This window comes from Gracilinanus agilis, chromosome 4, assembly GCF_016433145.1.
Source record: "Gracilinanus agilis isolate LMUSP501 chromosome 4, AgileGrace, whole genome shotgun sequence".
In the NCBI taxonomy this organism is placed as follows: Eukaryota; Metazoa; Chordata; class Mammalia; order Didelphimorphia; family Didelphidae; genus Gracilinanus; species Gracilinanus agilis.
This window is the reverse complement of record NC_058133.1, coordinates 115,324,568-115,332,315: the sequence shown is the minus strand read 5'-3', so window position 1 is coordinate 115,332,315 and position 7,748 is coordinate 115,324,568. Positions and strand designations below refer to the sequence as shown.

General features: G+C 37.0%; 1 pseudogene; it reads right to left on the bottom strand.

The window, feature by feature from the left end:
- Nucleotides 1-3,646: 3,646 nt before the first annotated feature.
- On the bottom strand, nt 3,647-5,107 carry LOC123245986 (annotated as a pseudogene).
- Nucleotides 5,108-7,748: the final 2,641 nt, after the last annotated feature.

Genomic DNA, 7,748 nt, shown 5'->3' with positions numbered 1-7,748 from the left:
TAATATCTGGTACTGCTAGGCCCCCTTCCTTCGCATTTTTTTTCATTATTTCCCTTGATATTCTTGATCTTTTGTTCTTCCAGATGAAATTTGTTATAGTTTTTTCTAATTCAGTAAAGAAGTTTTTTGGTAGCTTGATAGGTATGGAATTGATTTTTTTCTGACAAAAGTTGAGAAATATGTGGCTACATGACCACCTTTTCTTACATGATACCTTTCCTATCAAGTCCAGGAATAGCAGTTTATTACACTTTTGTATATCTTCATAGACTCAAAGAATATTAAGAGCTGGAAGGTACATAATGCTTAGATACTGCAATTTGGTCATGATCTCATTAACATAGGCTCAAGATCAAAACCCATTCAACCTTCTTAATCTAATGTAATTCTTCTCTGTGTTAATGCATAAATCCTTCAAAGAGGATCTATACAACATATTAGGGTCCTTCCTCTAGGGCTTTTAATATTTCATGAGAACAGTGCCACACTCAAGTATCCTTTGATCTTGCTACATGACTGGCACATCACTTTTTGCAATCATATACTTCTTGAATGATGACTTTTATGCAACTTTTGTGTGAATGACATCCATCTTTATTTCCTGCCACTGTCCTTTGAGTCACCCACAGTTTTGATTCTTTTTAATTGTGATGATTGCTGATTTATAGCCACATGGGACCACTTGGAGAATATTTGTGTTAAAAGGCTGGATTTTTTTTCCATGAAGGAACAATTTGAGATTATAGAAAAAACTGAAAATTTCCAAATGCAATCTCTCTTCTTTCTCTATAGGTTTATTGCCCACCTTCAATATCTACTCAAGGCCCCCCAAACACACATTCTCCCATATCCTTCACCCAAAGAAGCAAAACTCTACTTCATTCCGCTTTCTTCTCTTCACCTTTTTTCCCTTTCCTCCCAAAGATAGTGAAAAGTAAGGACCATACACAAAAAGGCAGTATTTTGTTAATGGGCCTGTGAATTTAAAAAAATTTTTAAAGTTAAAATTAATTAAAAATTATTTTCCCAACTGCTTTCCCTTTTTTGTCCTCTATTTCCACTTTTAATCATTATCTTCATCTTTTTAAAAATTAATGCCTATCTTTACCTTAAAGACCTTAATACAAGATTTAAATCACAGTAGTCCTTTTTATAAAGAGGATGATGACAGAAAATATCAGAAAAATCACACTGTAATAAAAAAATTAATTATTTGGCTGTCATTTGTGTAATTTATTACATATATTACCTCATTTCATCCTCATAGCATTGTGAAGGTAAATATTGTTGAAAACACTCAAAAAGATCTATGATCTCATTTGATTCACATATTCCCTTCAGTGATGTTAATTATCATTATTATCATTAAATATCATACTTATTCATTCTGTATAGCTCTTGTATAAAGCAATGATAGAAGAATATTGGTGTTAAAAAGATATGCTTTTGTTTCAAGGGGAAGCTTGGGGTTTGTTAAAATGTCCTTCTAATATTCCAAAAGCAAGCCAATCAATTCTCCCCCTATTGAATTTTTTTCATTTTAAAAATTCTAAACTTAATTAATAAGTGCCAAATAAAATTTGAATTTCCTATATACATACATTGTAGAACAGGAGACGATTGTATATGAAATTGCAACTCTTCAGATTTTTTTCATATACATACTAAATTCAACATGTTACTTTCAAAACTGTCCTGCTTATCAGTAATTTCCTCAGGCCTTCCTTCTCTTCTTTTTTGGAGGAAAAGCGGCCCCATCTAGCTCTACTCTCTCTCTCTCTCTCTCTCTCTCTCTCTCTCTCTCTCTCTCTCTCTCTCTCTCTCTCTCTCTCTCTCTCTCCCCCCTCCCAAATCTTTGAAAAAGAAAAAAGAAAAAACCAAACCCTTAGGTAGCAATACCTAAAGTCAAGCAAAACAGATTTCTACATTAGCTATATCGAAAAAGTATTTCTCATTTTTTATCTTAAGTCTGACATTACTCTGTCAGGAGGTAACATATTTTATCATTGGTTGTCTGGAATCATTTTTGGTCATTTAATTATTTTCCCTTCACCTCATCTCTATTAATTATTGAAATTCTATCCAATTTTCAAAATTCAATTCAAATGCCTCTTCTTCCAAGATGCCTTCCTTAATTCTCCCAATTAGAAATACCTTAGTGGTCAAAATATAGACATTCCTTAAAATTAAATATATTTTAAAAGAAGAAAATATAGAAGTCCATATTTAGAAATAACAACTATTATAAACTTTATTATGGTTTTGTACAATTACGTTCTACTTTATTTTACTTGGTTTTTGAGACTTTGTGCATACATTTTCTCTCTTCTACTATATTATAAGTTTCTTGAGAACAAAGAGTAATGGTTTCTTTATCTTTGTATCCCCAGAGCCTAGCACAATGCCTTATATATAATGGGTGCTTAATAAATATTTGTTGAATAAATGTTAAATTACTAAGTTAAAAACTTATTTAGTTTATCAGATACTTCTGACACCATGAATATAAACTCTTCTGTGTTGCTAGAAAGTGATGAATTATATTATCAATGGATCTTGAAACAATGAATAAAATAGGAAACTTGGAGTTTTAAATGTCGTTGTCATGTATCTGCTTGTGGTGGGTGATGAGAGACTAAAGAAGCACAAGTTGTGAGTCATTAACATCTCATTTGTAGATGGTGTCATTTTCCTCATGAATCATAATATCACAAGAAAAAATGTAAATACTTGTTCCTTTTTTAGCTTCCTCTCTTTCTAACCACAATGTGGTTAGGCAGTAGACACAAAAATAAACTTTCAAGTAACAACAAATATACACCAAATGTTTATTTTTCTATCAAAGGAAAAAACAGGGCCACCAAGTGGAAGATCATCATATGTTAGTTGTGATTTGTTTGCTTGTTTTTAAAGGTGGAGTGGGAGACATACTCTCCTATCCCCATTCAACAAATTTTACAATATCCTTGGAAGGGGCCTGGGCACTGTCTACCAAATGAGGAAAAAGAGTGTTTGTATCATCTCAGTTTGAGACATTTAATTCATACATTTAAACTAACCTAATAAAGAGAAAAGGAAATTTTTATCTGTTCATTCAACCTGGTTAATGAAATATCTTTGAACTAGTACTCAGACAATGTCTTTTAAACAAGGATAATGAGAACATTTTTGGATGTGTGACCAAAATCTGCATGTGAGACTACACGTTCTCAAAAATGACTTGTATAAAGGCTTTAAGGTGGTGATTTCATAGTTACTTATAAAACATGTTAGTGCCCAATAGAATATCGTCCTCATATTAAACAAAAAACATTCTTACATCATTTAAACCAGTGAATGAGGGTCTTTTATTAATAATAACTTACTTGAAGTAAAGCTACCTAGTCTTTTTCCTCTCCTCTGAAAGGGCAGCATCCCCACAAGTTGATTTTTTGTTCTAATGCAAGTTCTAGGCTATTTCCACATTCCAAACAACTTCAAACAGAGGTTGTTTAACTTCTATCATACAGCTGCTCTGGGTTTGAGTCACTAATCCTGGAGACTGGCTCCAAACAGGGAAAATTGTATGCAGTACTGAATAGACATAATAGTAATAATTTTAGGTCATCTTAGTTACTGAAACCAAAATTCCAAGTGAGAGAATCATTCAGCTACCTGGATTCTTCACATGTTTCTTCCCTCTCTCCCTAAAAAAAAAAAAAAAAAAAAAAAAAACAACAAAAACTCAACTTCTTGTTATGGAACTCTGAACTAATCAGCTTGAGTAGCTGCTGGGCTGATTTAGTTCAGTTCCTGTTCAGGTAGATGTGCAGTGGCTTTCCTTCACATAACACCACCGATTTCCACTGGCTATTGATCAACATTCAGATAACTCAGAGACCTCTCAGAATTTTCCAGTGAAGCAGATTTCTTCCTCCCCAGGTTCATCAAATTGTTCAATTTGAGACCTGCTATACCTTTCTTCTTAACATCTCTGGTTTCTGTGGTCTCAGGATGACCATCCACATTACTCTCACATCCTGGAACTAATAGTTATGTCTTAGCTCTATCTGGTTTCTGACATTTGAGACACTGGGCATCAGGGCTGTATTGGTTTCCCTCAGAAACTCCTTCAGAAGGAAAGCCACTGACTTCTAGGATGACCCAGAGCCATTGCTCTATTTTTGGTCTTTGCTCTGAATCCCCAGGACAATCACATCAGCATTTGTTGGAGTGATCTTCAAGTTATGCTCTTTCTTCCTCACTTGTTTCTCCTTGTAGACAACACTACAGCCCACTATATTCACCTAGAGCTGGGGACTGTGATCCTTGGAGGATTTGTAGCATAGTAATCTACTCTCCTTAATGACAATCAACTGCTTGATCAATGGTCCTGGCCACTTCTTCCACTACAGGAAGGTACAGAGCTAGATTTCATTTACCAGTTCAATGGTGAGTTCAAGGGATGACCATTAGTAGATTGTTGACTTGCTTTTGTTGCTCTCTTTTTCCTCATAAGATTCATAGGAGGGAGCTGCTCACAGGTTCACCAGAAAGTATCATATGGTTCTGCCTCTTCATAATATCCCTCTAGAGAAGGGGTCGGCAATGTATGGCTCTTTCTGCAGGAGCCATGAAGTCAATTTTTCAGGCGCTGTTATAAGAGCACGCACTGTGAGCACTGTACGGCTCTCACAAAATTACATTTTAAAAAATGTGGCGTTTATGGCTCTCACGGCCAAAAAGGTTGCTGACCCCTGCTCTAGAGACTTGATCTTAGGGGGCTGGGAATTATTTCCTTTCTGGAATTATTTCAGGAGGTGGGAAATCAGGCTCTTCTGTGGGGCAGAAAAATACTGTATCAACTCTCCACTGGTCAGAGAATCTAAGAAATTCTGTACTTTGCCTTTGTCTTTTCCTTCTACACATTTGGCTGTTTATGGGTTGTAACTTTGTTCAAATAAATATATTCCACATCAGAATTGCTGGACTTCATGTAGAGTTGAAGAATGTCAGTAAGGAAACTTTTCTTCACCACAGCTGTTTTACTCAGGTTTCCCTTGTCTAAGATCTTCAGAAAGGCATTCAGTTCTATAAACAGCTATTCTAGGCCTTTGCATTTATTCATTGGGTCTATGATCTATGGCCCCAGCCCCCTCCTGTGTTGGCTCTCTCAGGAGCCAGTGGGGTACTCTGACTAAGTTTGGAGGGGAAGCTCAGACACTCAAATTCGCACTTCAGATCCCAGCTCCTGGCTCCCAGCTCCCAGTCCAAAAATAAACTTTCAAATCACATTTTCTTATTAGTTTGTAGATCTTGACTAGGAAAGACACACTTTCTCTCATCAATCAACCAATAATATTTAACCCACTCTTTCTGTTCAAAATAATTTCCATGATGATGGCAGTTGATTTACGTCTATATGTTTATTCCTTTTAAAAGAAAATATAAATAATTATCATAATTGACTTCTTTTACCTGTACCCATTGGGTGTCACATTTTCCATAAACCCATACATTCCAATATACTGCTCCATTTCTCCTTTCAGTCAATGTTGTAGAGGGAGATTTACCATTTACAGTGGTATCTATACCTTTGCTTTCTCCATCTATCATTCTTATCCATTCTTAATAGTAATAATTGTAAAATCTTACATATGAATTAAAAAAATCAGCTTCACAAGTGTGATATGTGGAGAAATGTTGAATTCTGTTTTGAGGAAGATTAGTTAGTAATTAATTAAGTATTAAGGTTGACCTAGCAGGAAGGACTGGAGCATTCCAAGATTGAATGAAGGAGCAGGAAGTTGCTTGTGCTCTGAGAGAAACTCCATTAGTGGTTGGCACAAACTGTTGCTAACCCTGGGAGATCTCAGACCTGCATCCCGATTCCCTGGGATCCTGAGTGGTTGTGGTTTCTAACAAGTGGACAAGACCTACAGAGCAGCACCAGGTGGAGGAGGAGTCTGGGATCTGGTGGACAGCATCTCAAGCACACCCTCTCTACTTGGATACCTTGGACCACCTTAGCTTTTGACATCCTGTGATCATCTATGGATTACAGAGCAGCACCAGGTAGAGGAGGAGTTTGGGATCTGGTGGACAGCATCTCAAGCACATTCTCTCTACTTGGATACCTTGGACCACCTTAGCTTTTGGCATCCTGTGATCATCTGTGGATTACCGTGAGAACCCCAAAGCCACCCTCAGCCCATTAGCTGTGCTGGTCAAACATGGCTGGAACCAGGTTTGAAGCAGCCTCCCAGAGACTCCATTACTGCTCCTTTGGGCTCTGCCTGCTTAGATCACTAAGATTAGAGTAGAGAAGTCCTCCCCTTGCCCTGTGGTTTTGCCATTTGGGTTTTTAGTGTAGAATCCCCTATCCCACCTTTATTTAGTTGAACATAATTAAAACTGTTAAAACTTTTTACCTTGCCTGCTGGTTTCAAAGACTCTGGCCTAGTGGTGAGCTGGCTGACAGTTGGCCAACAGCCATTCTTGTCAGTTAGGAGCAACTTAGCTGTGTACTCTGGTCTCCCTACCCTGGTCCTGTCTCTCATACAACCCAGTGTGTGTACCCACAACCATTTAGATTATATTGTAACATCCCTGGTGCCTCCATCTTTTTACAATTCCTTTCTCAGCTGTATTTCTGACTGTACAAACCTCACCATGCTAACTCAACATGGTACAGTTTTTCCCCTATTGGGTCTGGCATCAGACTCTGATTCCTAGCTGTGTGACCCTAAACAAAACTTTTAACCTCATTGCCTCAGTTTCCATAACTATAAAATAAGGATAATAATTGCAGTTTCTTTCTAGGGTTGTTATAAGGTCAAATTGGCTAATATTTGTAAAGCACTTAGTACAGTCCTTTGTCTTTTCCTTTGCACAATGTAAATGTTAGCTATTTTTACTGTTACCCTAGAATATCCATACTCAATACCTGCTCCCTTATCCTTGGATCTCTTCCCTGTCCCCCTCTTCAGTGACCTTTTGGGTCTTACTTTCTTTTTGCTTGTATTTTCATCCTCATCACTTAGGATAGTGCCTGCAAACTTAATAAATGCTTGTTGCTTTGTCTGCATAGTTAAAAGGCAATTTATCTTAAAAAGAGAGGGATAGGGATTTTAGTCATCTGCAAATTCAAAATAAATCAATAGTATGATTTGGCAGCCAAAAATGCTAATAAAATCAAGCTTCATTAAGGAATATAGTATCCATAAATAAAGAGGTGATTATAGAGATCGATACTCTATAACCAGAGACTGATCTGAGTGGCCTGGGTGGTCGTAGGAAGCAAAGAATGAAACAGATTGGAAGCACGGCTTGTTAGCTCATTGTACTTCAAGAAATACTGAAGTAGCCACTTTATTATAAAGGAAATTAAAGATCCCTTTCCCCCAAAAGCCAAGAAAGTTTCCCACAGTTACAGAAAGCAAGATTTTTACTATAGTCAAAACAAAAGCCTTAGAAGCCTCCAAGGCGTAGACAAAAACCTATGCTAAACTATCAACTACATGTGTTATCTTTAAGTGGAGCCTGGGACATCTCCGTTAGGTCAGAAAGCCCCGTCAGTTTCTAGGCCTTGATGGTATTAAACAATTTTTTGAGCCTCATTATTTTACTTTAATTCTGGGCAAAATGCCCTGTCAAGGGTTCGGCCTTGGCCGTACCAGCCATCTGTGTTCTTGGGCAAAGGGGAACAGAGTTAGCCCCCCTCATGCTGGAGTGCTGAGAGCCCAAAGCTTTTTCAATAAGACTATAAT